Genomic DNA, 16,184 nt, shown 5'->3' with positions numbered 1-16,184 from the left:
AAGAAGAAAATCTGTCACTTAGTGTCAGTAACCCCTAGGTATTTGAAGAGGAATTCATTCTAGGTCCCACCTTGGATGGCAAAATCTTCAGAAGCTTAAATTCCTTATATAAAATGGAATATGTGCACATAACCCACACACATCCTCTTGTAGCCTTCATCTTTAGATTACTTATAATGCCTGTGGCAATATCAATGCCTTAAAAATAGCTACTATACTGTATTGCTTAGAGAATAATGTCAAAGAAAAAAACCTTTCTGAATCTGTAGATGTGGGACCCAAAATATGAAAGGCCAACTATATTCTCACATACTTTAAAAAAAATTATAGCCAGGCATTGGTGACATACACATTTAATTCTAGTACTCCAGAGGCAGAGGCAGAGGCAGGTGGATCTCTGTGAATTCAAGGCCAGACTGGTCTACAGAGCAAGTTCTAGGACAGGTTCCAAAGCAATACAGAGAAACACTGTCTTGGGGGGAAAAAACTGTGGGCATTGTGCATTGTGTGTGCAGTGCCTGAGGAAGCCAGAAGTGGACGTAAGATTCTTTGGAACTAGAGTTACAGGCAGTTGTGAGCCACCCAATGTGGACAAGTCTCAAGAGCAGCAAATGCTCTTACCACTGAATCATTTCTCAAGCCACCCCCTCCCCGCACACAATTTCATTGTTGTTGTTTTGGTTAAGAGAGTTTTACTATGTAGCTCTGTCTAGCCTAAAACTCACTACATTGAGCAGGCTGGTCTCAAACTCAAGAGAGACCCATCTGTCTATGCCTTTGTCCACCAAGTACTGGGATTAAAGGCATACCCACCATGTCTTGTCTCTCCCCACACTCCCACTCATACCTTTTATTTTAATTACAGTATCCCTGCATTACTTACAGGAGGAACACAGAATCATAGGTAAGGAGAGACTATATTTAAAATTCCTGCAGAACTTGGGCCCTAACACTACATAGTTCCTCTTTATCCATGGAGATACATTTCAAGATGCGTGACTGAAACTTCTGATAGTACAGAACTCTATATGAGCTATTTTTTTCCTATACACAGATACTTATAAATAAAGTTGAATTTTTAGGTTAGACATTATAAAAGATTAACAGTAATAATTAGTAAAAATAGAGTTAGAATAATATACTGCTATGAAAATAATAACCTCTAATAACTTATACTGTGCTCATCCTTCTGTTGTGTTTGGTTTTAAAGTTTTTTGTTTTGCTTTTTTATGTCTATGGGTAATTTGCATGTGTTTTTGTACAATCGTGTGTGCAGAGTTCCTGCAGAGGCCAGAAAAGGGCTTCAGATCCTCAGGAACAAGGGTTACAGACATTTTAGTAGCCATATGGTTGCTAAGACCAAAGCAGGATCCTTTGCAAGAGCAACAAGTACTGTTACCTGCTGAGCAGTCCTGTTTTGTTTTGTTTTTGAGCTAGGGTAACTCTGACTAGCCAGAAATCATATGTAGAGGGTTGGGCTCTGCCTCCCAAGAGCTGGGATTAAAAGTGTGAGCTATCAACAGGTGGTGATGGCACACAGCTTCACACCTGGCTTGTTCTCACTTTTCTTATGCTGATGTCAGATCACAGAGTGTGCAATCTACATGATGAGATAAAGTAAAATAGACAGCACATGGATTGTGGCATAAATTTCCTATAGGCTTCTACACAAGGGTCAGAGTCACTTACTCAAGTTCTACATTCCAGCAGTTGGTCTGATGACCAAGATGGCCATGAAGTAGCTGACAGGTGGGTTTCCTATAGTATGGGTTTACTGAACAAAGGGGTAATTTGTGTCCTAGGCAGTGAGGAGGACACCCGAACAGTGGGTAATTTGTAACATAAATTAATTATAGAATTGACTTTTACATTTAATGTTTTTTGGAAACAAGTTAACCACAGATAAAAGAAACAGTTAAAAACAAAACCTTGGATAGGAAAATTAATTCAAATTGATTCATGACCTAAATGCAAAAACTAAAGCCACAAAACTCTTACAAAGAAAAAAGGCTAAATGTCACCTGACAATGATTTTTTTTTAAGGTTTATTTTATGTGTATGTGTATGTATATGTGTATGTATGTATATGCCTGGTATCCAAGAAAGTCAAAAAGTTTGAAGATACTCAGGCATTAGGCATACAAGTAGTATATAGACATATATAGGCAGGAGGCAAAATATTTATCATAAATACCTAAAAATATTCAAAACAATTACAGTGGGGGAATCCTGCTGAGGAAGAATCTATAACACAATCCTGCCAATTTCTCCTCAACTCAAAGGTCTTTTTCTTGAGAACTCTATAGCCGTCCATACTCATCCACATGAGGTGCCAAAACACCAGACATCGAGAGAGCTACAACTGCAGAAATAATTCTCAGGCAGCTCCACCCTCCACCCCCACAAGTTTCCTGAGACCCACATCTGCTTATATCCCAGCCCCAATCTCAAATGAGAATTTGATGGCAATAGCCCTGGTAAATCTCCACTGGGAAGTCCGGGGCAGGCCAAGTTATCCCACTTCAGATTCAGGAACTGAAGGTAACCAGGATTCTGGTTGCCAGAACATCTTGATAACCAAGCCTGATTGACCAAAAACTATTTTGAGACAGGGTTCTCTGTGTAGCTTTGGAGCCTGACCTGGAACTTACTCTGTAGACCTCTATAGACAGAGATCTACCCATCTGCCTCTCAAATGCTAGGATTAAAGCCTTGAGCTGCAATCACCACCACCTGGCCAGTAAGAATTCTTAAGTTCCACATTCTCTTTCTGTTGGGGGGGGTATGTATGAAAGTGAGTGGAATGCCAGGCCTAGACTTAGAAGATGGGAACCCAAATTCTAGTCCTGCTGAGTCACTGTCATGAACTTTGTAACCAGTCACTGATCAGACAAACTCTTGACAGCTATACAGAATCCAAGCTCTACTTACTTTGTATTCAGGTTCTACCTATTTTGTAGGACATGAAGCCATAAGTAGATGAATCAAATCCAGTGCAAGGGTTCAGCACTTGATAGAGGACTAGAGAAGAAATTAAGTAATAGTGTTTCTATCCAGGGTACACGGACCTTTTTTAAGACCACCTTATTTGAGGCATAATGGTAATGAATCATGGATCTGCTTAGCAGCCAGATTCAAAAGCTAAGACTTAACTTCATCTGGGCCATGGGTCCTTGAACTATGAGGAAAATATATAGTTGCAGAGGAAGAATCAAAAGTTATTTAGGAAGCCAGGCTGTGGTGGCACACGCCTTTAATCCCAGCACTCAGGATGCAGAAACAGGAGGTTCTCTATGAGTCTGAGGCCATGCTGGTCTACAGATTGAGTTCCAGGACATGTTCCAAAGCTACAGAGAAACCCTGTCTCAGAAAAACAAAAAAGTTGTTTAGGAAAGTAATGTGCATCATCTCATAATGTTTCCCTTATTTAGGGAGCTTCTGGATTCCAGAAAGATATAGGATTAAGTACATATGTGTTAAAAGTTAAAGCCATAGCATTACTAATTTTGTGTTAAGAAATCTTGCTGGAGGCCAGGTGATGGTGGTGCACACCTTTAGTCCCAGTACTGGGAGGCAGAGGCAGGGGAATGTCTGTGAGTTTGAGGCCAGCCTGGTCTACAGAGGGAGTTCCAGGATGTAGAACTCCTGCCTCAAAAAGAAAGAGAAAGAAATCTCCGTGTATTGGGCATGGGGTATATCTCAGAGACAGAGCACGTGCCTAGAATGTACAAGGCCCTGGAGTTCATTCCCAGCATCTCCCCTACATCTGTGTATTTTAGCTGGTACTTTATGTAGTTGAAGGAATTTTGAACAGGCATGGAACATGGTCATTACTCTAGCACTTGGGAGGCAAAGGCAAGAGGATCAAAAGTTCAAGCTTAGCCTGGGACATGTAGCCTGAGACGGTCTTTTTTTTTTTTTTTTTTTTTTTTTTTTTGGACACTGTCTTAAAAAAGAAAGAAAGTCAGGAGGCAGAGGCAGGCTGATCTTTGAGTTTGAGGCCAGCCTGGACTACAATCAAGTTCCAGGACAGCCAGGGCTGTTACACAGAGAAACACTGTCTCAAAGAAAGGACAGAAAGAAAGAAAGAAAGAAAGAAAGAAAGAAAGAAAGAAAGGAGGAAGGAAAGAAGAAAGAAAAAAAGGAAGGATGAAAGGAAGAAAGAAAGAGAGGGGGGAGAGAGAGAGGGAGCGAGAGAGAGGGAGGGAGGAAGGAGGGAGGAAGAAAAGAAAGATCACATGACAAGCAAACACATGAAAAAAAAATTCTATATTATGATAGTCACTAGGGAAATCTAACCTGAAATAAGATACCAAAATATAAATTTTAAATGGCAAAAATGAAAAATATTGGTGATTTCCAACTGGGGAAGGTGGAAAGTGAATAGAACTCTCTATTATTGATGGGAATATTAAACAGAATAAGCACTTTGGAAGGATTTAACAGCTACCTGTTTGATCCAACCACTCCACTCCTAGGCAAAGGAATACATGTCCATAAAAAGACTTGAACACATGTACCATGTATGGGGATATAGCTCAGTTTGTAGAGTGCTTGACCAGCATGCACACACACAAACACACAAATACAAAACCAGTAGAAATTAAATTTTTAGAGTTGGGCAAAGCTCGCCAGTAGAATACTTGCCAAATCAAAAACTTATACACAAAGGATCACAGCACCTCTAATTGCCAGAAATTGGAAGTGACTGAGGTGACCAGCAACAATTGAAGGGATAAACTGCTTGGTGTCCATATAAGAGTATAGTGACTTAGCAGTAAAAATGAAAGAATTATTGACATATGCAACAATATGGACACATCTTTAAATGATTGTACTAAGTGAAAGGAGGCAGACAAAGTAGAAGTAATCCTGCAACAGTCTCCCTATGGAAAATTCCAGAGATATGCAAACCAATCTCCAAAAACAAGGAGCAGTTTTGTGGTCACTTGGAGTGGAGGAGTCAGAGAGATATTCCAATGGTTAAGAGCACAGCTCTTCCAGAAGACCCAAGTTTGATTCCCAACATCATGTCAAGAGGCTCACAACCACCTGTAAATCCAGCTCCAGTGTGGTCTGACTCCTTTGGCTTCCTGTGTACCTGCACAAACATGCAAACATGCGCACACACACACACACACACACACACACACACATACACACACTTAAATCTAAAATCAACCAGGACAGGTTGCCATGATTGTTCATACCAATAAATTCCAACACTCCTGAGGCTGAGATAGGATTCCTGCAAGTCAAGGCTAGTTTGGGCTACATAGTAAGTTCCAGGCAACAGAGTAAAAGACTCTCTCAAAATAAATATATAAAACTTAAAAACTAAAAAATAAATAAAACATAACAGGAATGCTTAAGAAAATTTAAGAGTTGGCTTAATTTATTAGATTTATAGGAGTAATTAAGATATTAAAGGATTTTTAATCAGGCAGTTAGAAGAAATAATAAAATAATTAAGGGAAGGTGACTATAATTTATAAATTCAATTTAAAATTTTCAAGTAAGTTTAATGAATTATTCAAAGGAGAACAACATTAATCAAAAGGCCCTTCAAAGTGATTGTTAAATTTTTCTTAACTCATAAATAGAATGGAAAGTTCCAGAGGTTACACTTAAAGAATTAAACTTAAAAGTTCTTAAATGGAAGAACTAGATTCTTTAATTTTCAATTTTAACAAATCAAAACTCAAACTTTAATCCCTTTAATCCTAGTACTCAGAAGGTAGAGGCAGGCAGATCTTTGTGAGTTTGAGACTAGCCAAGGCTTGTTTCAAAAAAAAAAAAAAAAATCAACAAAAACTTTTCAACCAAAGTCACTATGAATGATTTTTGGCATTCCTCAAAGCTTCACAGGTCAGGGTAGGGTGTGGCACCTACAACCTCAACCAAACATACCACTCTCCTGTCACCCGAAACTCACCAAGTCACTGAGGCTTTCAGAATCCCAGTTATCTTATGCATAAAAGGAATGGCTAGCAAAATAAATACTACATTTACTTTAGTGATTTATTATTAACAAATTTATCAATGGACAGCACATTGGTGGGGGAAAAAAACACTCACAAGTGCAAAGCCAGTGCAGCTTTAAGAAGTGATAGCCTGATATTCTTACAGTTCCTGCAAGTGTAACAGACCCTGGGCTGACCAGTGACAGACAGGAGAAAGGAGACTTAAGCATGACTCAGCACAGCCAGCTCATGGAATTTTCCCTGAACTTTCAGCTTGGGCTGTCATGTTGCATGCTGGTCAGGAGAAGAGCTGCCACAGAAGTCTGACCCCACACTCACATAGCAGGAGGAATGTATTTCCAGCAGCCTTGCCATACCCAGGCCTATCCCCCCCCACACACACACACACTCACATAGCAGGAGGAATGTATTTCCAGCAGCCTTGCCATACCCAGGCCTATCCCCCAGCCCTGGTGGCAAATTAACACAAAGAGTAGCATGCAAGCTGCAGACTAAGGTGGGTTGGAAAACCTGGGTTTGCCTTGTGGTGGGATATTTAATCACAACAGCCCACACCCACCTCCCTCTGAGATCCCCAGGAGAAAGCTACAGAGCAGGGAGTCTTGGTTACAGTAACTAAGGAAAGCTCTGGGGAAGGAGCAGGGAACTGATGAGCAGAACAAGCTTTGACAAATGAAATGACCTGGGAGTAGCCCCTTCTTGGTGACTAATTTTCTCTTCTAACTGATGGATTTAGGATGGATTTGTCATCCATAAAAAATGACAACCTTAAAAAAGAACAACAGGATTAACATCCTGGATTTGGCTCATAAACCTTCTCCAGGCTTCATTTTCTCCCATACTATGCCCCCAACTAAGAAGTAATAGTCCGGTGTTGGTGGCAGCTCAGGACTTTAATCCCAGCACTCAGGAGGCAGAGGCAAGCAGATCTCTGTGAGCTCAAGGCCAGCATGGTCAACAAAGTGACTCCCAGGACAGTTAGGGCTATACAACCCAGAGAAATCCTGTCTCAACAACAAAAAAACTAGTGTACAAAGCTGTGGTGAGATATTGTTTATGATTTATTAAAGTTTGCCTGAGGATTCAGAAAGCAAAGTCATCCACAAGCCATAGAAGCCAAGCACACACCTTTAATCCCAGCAGCCGGAAGCTAGGAGGTGGTGGTACACACTTTTAATCCTAGGACTCAGGATTAAGAGATAGACAGTCTCTCTGAGTCCAAGGCCACCCAGATCTACACAAGAGTGAATCTGTCTAAAAGAGAATCATAGCTCACACCTTTAATCCCACCATTAGGGAAGTATATACGACAGAAGCAAGGCCTCAGTAGGGGCCTTCATTCTCTAGCCACACTCAGGAAAGGCAGCAGTTTGAGACCTGGTAAAGAGTTTGTTCGTTCGTGGATCAGCCCTTTCAGCCTGAAGTAGAGGTGAGAACTAGTGGATGGCTGCTTTGCTTTTTTTTTTTTTTTTTTTTTTTTTTTTTCTGATCTTCAGCTTGAAGCTTGAACCCCAATATCAGTCTCTAGGTCTTTTATTTTTCATGTTACACAGAGCCAACAGAGAGGACGATGGAAAATGTGGCAGAGAGTGTGTCACATATTCACAGAATAAACCATTTCTAACTGTACCCATCTGCCTGCCTTTTCTCCATGGACTTCCTAAGGAGACTCTGTGGTTGAACTGGAAACACCCACTACTGACCCAAGGATAAGAGGAATGTGAAAGAACTCAAAAATTATCAATTCTAGCAGGGCGGTGGTGTGGCACATGCATTTACTCCCAGCACTCGGGAGGCAGAGGCTGGCAGATCTCTGTGAGTTCAAGACCAGCCTGATCTACAAGAGCTAGTTCCAGGACAGGCTCCAAAGCCACAGAGAAACCCTGTCTCAAAAAAAAAAAAAAAAAAAAAAAAAAAAAGGCAAACAAAAAAAGTGACCAATTCTAGGCTGGAGAGATAGCTCAGCAGCTAAGAGCACTGGCTACTGCTCTTCCAGGACTCAGGTTTGGATCCCAGCAATGACACACAACCATCTGTAACTCTAATTCCAGAGGGATATGGCATCTTCGGACCGCCTAAGATACTGCATGCATGTAGTGCACAGGCAAAACACCTATATACATAAAATCTTGAGAGAGAGAGAGAGAGAGAGAGACCACTCATAGGTCTAGAAGGGTACCCTCAGAAAATTCTTTGTACAATGATCAGAAAACCAAGAAAATTCCCTAAACAAAAGAATCTTTACCCCATGATAAACAAATATGATCACTGAAGAAAGCTGAGCAACAAAGTCCCCAGAGTCCCTAGCTATGAAACATGGAAAGCAGCACACCTGTCTTCAGAGGGAGAGAAAGAGTATCTCTCCTTGCAAACCAGAGGGAGACTGGACTGGAGAAGGATGTGGGGCCCAACCCAGTGCCTTAGAATTCAGGCTGAGCAGATACACCTGCAGCTCCCAACTACCCGCAACCTCCGGAAAGCCCCAAGGGAAATGCTTTAAGAATGGCAGGTCTGGCAAGGCAAAGGTGGCACATGCATTTAATCCCAGCACTCAGGAAGCAGATGGATCTCTGAGTTTGAGGTCAACCTGATCTACAGAGCTAGTTCCAGAACAGGCTCCAAAGCAACAGAGAAACCCTGTATCAAAAACCAACCAAACAAACAGAAACAACAAAGAGTGGCAGGTCTGCTGGGCATGGTGGCACATGCCTTTAACCAGGAGGCACAGGCAGGTGGAATTCTGAGTTTGTGGCCAGCCTGCTCTATGGAGCCAGTTCCAGGACAGCCAAGGCTAAGCAGAGAAACCCTGTCTCCAAAAAACAAGGCAGGGGGAGGGGTGTAATCAGGTTATAGAGAACAATGCTCAATGCTTCTGAGCACTAGGTGGCAAGGAACAATTCTGCCTTTACCCCTTGTCCCTGTGACTGCTAGACATCAGAGAAATGGGCCAAGTATTACAACTAGCTGCTAAAGCCACCTCATGTCACAGCTGCATACATCTCCTGGCTCAGTAGCCAGGGCCCTTAACAGCTGATTGCCACTGCCAAGATATCAGTTGATCTCGGAGTATGGGGTCTTCTTAAAGGTTGCACAGAACGGATGTTTCCTGTAGGTCAACACCACCATCCCCAACCCAGCTTCCCAAACCACACCCTTCCAGAAAAAGGGCCTCCTGCTGCAGCTGGCCAGCTGCCAATTGGAGCATGCAGGGAACCAGATGTCACCTTCCTGTGAAAAACCAGAAAAAAAAATTGGAGATCAAGATGCAGTGGAGATTTTCCAAAAGCCAAGAGTGTGGCCTTTTGTACTGGCTGAATTTGAAAGATGACGTGTATGTACTAGAACTACAGTGTCTTTAAAAGGAACCTCATGCAATGGGATGATGGCCTGGACTCAGGCTCAGAACTCACCCTTGGTGCTGTCAGCTCTCCAGAAGGCAGATGCTAGCTGAAGTAAAAGAGGGGAAAAAATGTGTTATCTTCATTTTTCCAGAAATTTTTCAGAGAACCTAGGAATGTCAGGAACACTGGGAGCCCACAGAACTGCTTGTTCTATAAGGGCCACCAGGTGCCCCTGCTACCTGCAACCCACACCTTGCTGCTCTGCTATGCAGTCACCTGTAAAATGTGGGGCAATATCAATAACTGATGAGAGGCTTTGAACCTGTGATTTTTCTGCTTCAGACTGGAGTTACACATAGCCCTGTACAGAGGCAGACGAGAATCACAGATTCAAAGCTCCTGTCTCAAAATAAAAAGTAAAAAGGGGGTCAGTTCCCACAGGCACATAACAGTTCACTTCCTTCTGTAACTCCAGTTACAGGGGATATGACCTCTGTAACACATAGGCACTAAGCACACATACGGTACACATACATACATTCATACATGTAGGCAAAACACCCATACAGGTAAAATAAAACATATCAATAAGACCAGATGTAGCTCACTGATACAGCACTTGCCTAGTATGTATAGGATCCAAGGTTCAACCCCCAACACTAAAAGAGAAAAAAGGCATGCTCTTGTCTGGAACCACTAGGAAAGAACAAAAACTCACAGTCTGTTTCCTCCAGAGTGTTTTTTCCTTCCTCCCTCCTCCATCCAGCTCCAGATGCACTTTCTCCAGGCAGCTGTGTCTAACCCTCAAGAGCTACCTGTGCTCCTGATTCTCTGCTGCTGGCCTATCTCACTGTGCAACTTGACACTAATGAGGCACAGGCCTACGTGACCTGCCAAGCATCTTCTATTTCCACCACCCCCTACTCTTTCCTCTAATCCTCTCTTGCTGAGGCCCCTCCCTTCCAGACCTAACAGCACACCCCACTGCTTAAACACCCCCACCCCAGGAATGCACAGGGAGTGTGTAATCACTTTGGGGACTCTGTAGAGGCTTCTTTTCCAAAGGCCATTGTGGGCAGCTCACTTGTCCACAAAAAAGTTGCCATAATAGATTATGTCAAAAAGAAATAGAGTGTTTAGGGCATGTAATTCAATAAAGCATTTACTGAGTACTGTCTTGCATAGAGATCCATGCCAAAGCTACAGGTTCTGCCCAAAAAGTGCCAATAAGCTGTTACAGACCAACTTTACAAGGCAAAAGTGGAAATGTAAGAGGCAGCCAGGAGGGCCTCAGCCCAGGGCTAGGTCCAGCCATGCCATTCCTACTTGTATGACTTTGAGCAAATTATGTCACCTCTCTGTATGTGTAAGTCCCTATCATGGTGGCAGCACACACATACATACCAGTACATACATGTGGACATAAATACACAAATAAATTGGCTTTTTTGTTGTTGTTTGGTTTTTTGAGACAGGGTTTCTCTGAGTAGTGCTGGCTGTCCTGGAACTCACCTGGTAGACCAGGCTGGCCTCAAACTCACAGAGATTTATCTACCTGCCTCTGCCTCCTGAGTGCAAATTGGCTTTTATAATTAATAACATCCATCATATTAAATAGAGAGTCATATCCAATTGGAAAATTTGGCAAGCTTAATTCAGGAAAGTCCCTTATCTTTTTTTTTTTTTTTTTTTTTTTTTTTTTTTTGGTTTTTCAAGACAGGTTTTCTCTGTATTGGAAAAGCCCCTTATCTTGAAGAGTAATTTAATTTTGACAGAACAAGACAAACAGACCCTGAAAAAAATAAGGTCACTAGACATAACAGCTAATAAAGGGATTGAGGAAAAAGTGAATAGTTTCAAATGGGGGCTAAAGAAGAAGTGACCTTGAGGTCAAGAGGTCAATGGTTGTTGAGGGTTGCAAGGAGAAAATAGGGTCTCACTATGTAACTAGGCTCGCCTCTAGTCTCTAAACCTCCCGCTTCACCTCCTGAGTGCTGGGACTGCAGGCATAAGCCATCATGTCCAGCCACTTGAAAAGCCAAGCTGAGACAAACTTCCCATTCAACAAGAAGCAATAGTTTATTCTCTTTGCCAGTTTCCCAGCTCCCACTTGCAGGCCCTCCTCCATGCTAGGCTCCACAGGCTCAGGTGAGGTCTCAGAGAATGAGCAGGTACAAGGCCCCAATTCTGCACAGTATGCCTCTGAACAAGAATCAGCCCCAAAGCACATTCTCCACATAATTGCCTGTAACCCTCAAGAACAGCCTGTGCTTCAGAGTCCCGGACACTGGTTATACCTCATTATTCAACTCAACACTAACAAAGGAGCAGTGGGCATTTCTAGAACACAAAAAGTAGGGGCCCATTCAAAAGAGGTAAGATGCTACCAAAGGCAACAAAAGAGAAGGCCCACAAGGGTTTGCCCTAATTGGACATCTGGCTCAGGCAGAAGAGTGTTCCAGTGATATGGAACTCCCTCTCGAATTTACTGACTTTCTCCTAGAGATTCTGACCACTGTTACTGCCCCAAACTGACTTCTGTCTATCTTCCCCAGGTTCTGCCCTGCTGATCTCCTTGGTTTTCATCATGCACCATTCCAATTTATCCAAAACGTTTATTAAGCACCTTTTTGTTCTCAAGACAGTGTTTGGGACTGTGAAGACACAGACAATGGAGTTTGGAAGGACGTGCATCCAGCACAGCATTTGGGGTACCGCAAGAGAAAAGCAAGGATGAACTGGGTATGCACCTATGCACCTACCAGCATAGAGGCAAGAGGGTCAGGAGAGTTCAAGGACAGCCTCAGCTACATAGAAATAATCTAAAAAATGAAAACAAAAACCTGCATGATGGCACATGTCCTTTTTTTCTGAAAGAGCAGTGTGAGATTATAATTACATCTTTTCCTTCCGTTTCCTCCCTCCAAACCCTCTCATATAACCCTCCTCACTCTTCTTCAAATTCATGGCCTCTTTTTACATTAACAGTTATTGCATGCACATATGTATACATCTATACATAAATACTCCTAAACATAACATACTCAGTCCAAATTTACTGGTATGCATGTTTTCATGGCTGTTCATTTGGCACTGGAAAACCAATTGGTGTGCTCTTCCCTGGGGAAGACCACCTCTCCCACTCTCAGCTTTCCTGAGTGGCCTATAGCTCTTTCTGTAGGGTTGAGGCCCCATTTACTATGGTGTGTCCGTTCATGTCACCCTTGTTCATAGCACATTTGGATAGGTGTGGTGGTGAGATTTTTGTTTGTCTTTTAGAGACAGGATTTCTCTTTTTTTTTTTTACATGTCAATCCCAGTTCCCTCTCCCTCCCTCTTACCCTCTTTACCCCCTCACATGCACCCTGACCACCCGTCCCTCCCATCCTCCCACCCCCATTCCACATGTAGGGCTATGCCATCCAGGTGGGGTCATGGAAATCTGTCAAGTCATTTGAATTAGTGACTAAGACTTCTCTCTTGTCTCTAGGTCAAGTGAGCATCCCTCCATGGGGGAATGTGTCCGCAAGGTCCCTTTGTGCACCAGGAATACATCTGAGGGTCTGAGGTCCCTTAGACTTCTCAGTCCTTCTAGCTGAGACCCATATTCAGGAGGTCTGAGTCAGTCCCATGCTGGATTCCCAGCTATCAGTCTAGGGGACAGGATTTCTCTTTGTAATAGCTCTAACTATCCTGGAACTCATTTTGTAGACCAGGCTGGCCTTGAACTCCAGAGGTACACTTACCTCTGCCTCCCAAATGTTAGAATCAAAGGTGTGCACCACCACACCTGGCTTGTTGCTGAGATTTTTGGTGTAGCTTCTAACATTAATTACTAGGAAACACAATCTCACAGAAAACTCCCTGATCCTCCAGCTCTTAAAATCTTTCCAACCCTTCTTCCACAATGTTCCCAGAGCCTTAGCTGCAAGCGTGTTTTGTAGAAGTATTCACTGGGACTGACTGTAGAACACTGTTAATCCCAGCACTCAGGAGGCAGAGGCCGTAGTATCTCTGAGTTCAAGGCCAGCCAGCCTGATCTACAGAGTGGGTTCCAGGACAGCCATGGATACACGAACAAATCCTGTCTCAAAAAAAAATTTTTAATTAAAAAAATCCTAAGGATATAACTAATGGCATGTAGTTGTAACATCAGCATTTGGAGGGGACAGGCAAGAGAATCATGAGTTGAAAGGTAGCCTTGGCTATACTCCCAAAAAAGAGTTTGAGGATTAACAATGAAACACACACACACACACACACACACACACACACACACACACACCCAGCATGAGTATTTGCATCATACAGGGAAAGGGTGAGGAGCAGGAGACTAGTCAGGACTCCTGGAGGCATTGGGTGAGGGAGCAACTGGGAAGGCACATGGCAAAGACTCAGGGAGTGAGTCTATCTGGTTTGCTCTTTCTGTTTGGTTGTTTGGTTGCTTGGTTTTGGTTTTTGAGACGGGGTTTCTGTGCAGCTCTGGCTGTCCTGAAGACCAGGCTGGCCTCAAGGCAGAGATCCGCCTGCCTCTGCCTCCCGAGTGCTGGGGTTAAAGGTGTGAGCCACCACTACTAGGATAGTTGGCTCTTTGAGCCTCGGTTCTCTCAGATGGAGAATGGTAGTAATTAGCTCTGACCAATCTCTTTCTTAAAATTAAAAGATCCAGCCAGGTAGTGGTGGCGTGTGCCTTTATTCCCAGCACTCAGGAGGCAGAGGCAGGAAGATCTCTGTGAGTTCAAGGCCAGCATGGTCAATAGAGCAAGTTCCAGGACAGGCTCCAAAGCTACACAAAGAAACCCAGTCTCGGAATAAAGAAAAAGAGAGGAGGGGGAGAGAGAGAGAGGAAGAAAGAGAGAGAAGGAGAGGGAGGGTCCTTCAGACTATTAAGAATTTCAAAACTGCAAGAGACCTAGAAATCTTTCTGGATTCCAAAGTTTATGAGATGAGGAAAGAGCCCTGCAAAGGAAAAACAACTCGCTCAAAGTACACAGGGCCAGTAACTCTGGGAGGAACCTGAAGTATAAGTCTTCAAAGTCAGGGCACTCCCAAACGCACTTGATAAACTCTTACAAGCTGTAGAAATAACGGGCTGCACCCAGGCACACCTCACTGCATCTTAGGAACCTCAGAATATCTTCTACACCTGAACCAAAATGTAACCCAGGGGCTCTCAGGAGCTTCCCTGGGAGACATAGTGCACACATCTGGAACAAGGAAAAGTCTCTCTTACACTCCCTGAATGGATTTCACACATCCAGTATTATGGGGAAAACTAGGGCGCCCCATTATGCCAGATTGGAGTCTGAGCCCTCAGGAAGCTGGCGCGAAGCGCTTTAGGGCTTGGATCGTCAGTTTCTTTATCTGGAAAATGGGCACCCGAGAGCACAACTGAAGCCAGTGCGGGCCACCAGGGGGGCGGGACAAGTCGCTTGCGCCTAAAGGATGCTTAAGCAGCCGCGGCCTCCCAGGCGCCCCTAGCAAGGGAGGGGGCGGATCCACATCGACCCTGTGCCTGGGGAGGGGGAGGGACTGAGCACGTCTTGTCGCGCCGCGTCGTGCGGAGCCCGCAGCAGTCTCTTCCAGCAATCACTTGCGGAGCCCGCGTCGCCTTGGCGCGCATTACCCTTACATAAGCGTCCCCGGCGCCGGCGCCGGCGCACTCCCACCCACGGAGACCTGCAGCAGGAAGAGGAAAGTGGGGAGCGCCGCGGACACTCACCTCCGCCCCGCCGCCGCCAGCCGTGGCCACCGCCTCTGACGGCCTCTGCCTCCACTGACAGGGAACAGCTGCGGTCTCCGCGCAACCGAACTTGCTGCAGTGCCGGCCCCGCCCATCAGACTTCCTATTGGTTCACGCAGCCCAACCCATCCTAGGATTGGATGAACGGGTCTATCATTCACCGCTCCCCCTTTCAAGACTCCTCCCTGCACCCACCTACCCCTCTCGTTTAAGCGTTGGCGCCTCACGTCTGCCCTGCCTCCAGCGTCCCTGGAGGACCTTCTGATTGGTGAGGAGGCGTGGAGAGCCCACCCCCTACGCGCCACCTCCTACACCCTTTTCTCGTAAGCCTCACGTGGGCTGTCTGGCGTGGCCTGGGCCCGCAATAGGCGGAAGTGGTCCGGCTTCAGCTCATCCTGATTGGCTGTCGGCGGGGGTGGGGACGTGCGATTCATTCACTGGAGTAGCACGTGTCTCTGGAAACCGCAATCATAACAGATGCACGGGGATTGGGGCATCGCTGCCAGACGCAGGTACACGTTAGCGGATAGAGAACAGGTCGCAGGAAAAACGTTAGCGAAGGGCACGGGGAAGGAGAAAGCGCCGGTACCACTCGCGGTTGCGTGTATGCGTCCTTTAGTAGCTGCGTGAGTTAGAATGGTGGTCAGGATCCCGCCTCTGGGTGACCTTGGAGCAGCAGCATCACGTCTCTGATCTGTAAAGCCGGACCGCTGAGAACCTTAAAGTTTTTTTTTTTTTTTTTTTTTTTTTTTTTCTAGACTGTTCGGTTAGCCAACGAAAGGAAAGCTTCATAATTTGGGCTGTGTGACAAACCAGGAGTGGGAAGTCACCAAAGCAAAAGTCCTGCCTTACAATGACAGGATTCCAGACAGTAAACAAACACAATCTACATTCCATCATCATTCAAGGCCAAGAAGAGAAAAATAAACCACGTCCTGACAGGACAGTCATGAATTACGAAAACATCGCGTTAACCAATAACTGCTTATTGACTCCGATTCTGCTATATAGAGCTTGCCACTGGGCTGCTAAGCAAGCTGAACAGGTATGTAATACCAGTAATATCAGTACTTAAAAGACTGAAGCAAGAGGATTTCAAGTTCAAAGTCAGCCTCT

At 44.3% G+C, this 16,184-nt stretch overlaps 1 protein-coding gene across 1 annotated transcript in view; it reads right to left on the bottom strand.

Moving 5' to 3' along the window:
* Pc (pyruvate carboxylase) overlaps window positions 1–15,179 on the bottom strand; it is an 87,382-nt gene extending 72,203 nt beyond the window's left edge. The window contains exons 1-2 of the mRNA XM_051193578.1: window positions 15,048–15,179; window positions 9,395–9,431 (exon numbers count right to left, since the gene is read on the bottom strand). The gene's annotated coding sequence lies outside the window, so the exon portion shown is untranslated. The remainder of the gene's footprint in view (window positions 1–9,394; window positions 9,432–15,047) is intronic.
* Between the last annotated feature and the right edge of the window lie 1,005 nt (window positions 15,180–16,184).

Source organism: Phodopus roborovskii, unplaced genomic scaffold (assembly GCF_943737965.1).
Source record: "Phodopus roborovskii unplaced genomic scaffold, PHOROB, whole genome shotgun sequence".
NCBI classification, from domain to species: Eukaryota; Metazoa; Chordata; class Mammalia; order Rodentia; family Cricetidae; genus Phodopus; species Phodopus roborovskii.
The sequence above is the reverse complement of the archived record's forward strand: the minus strand, read 5'-3'. Positions and strand labels throughout refer to the sequence as shown.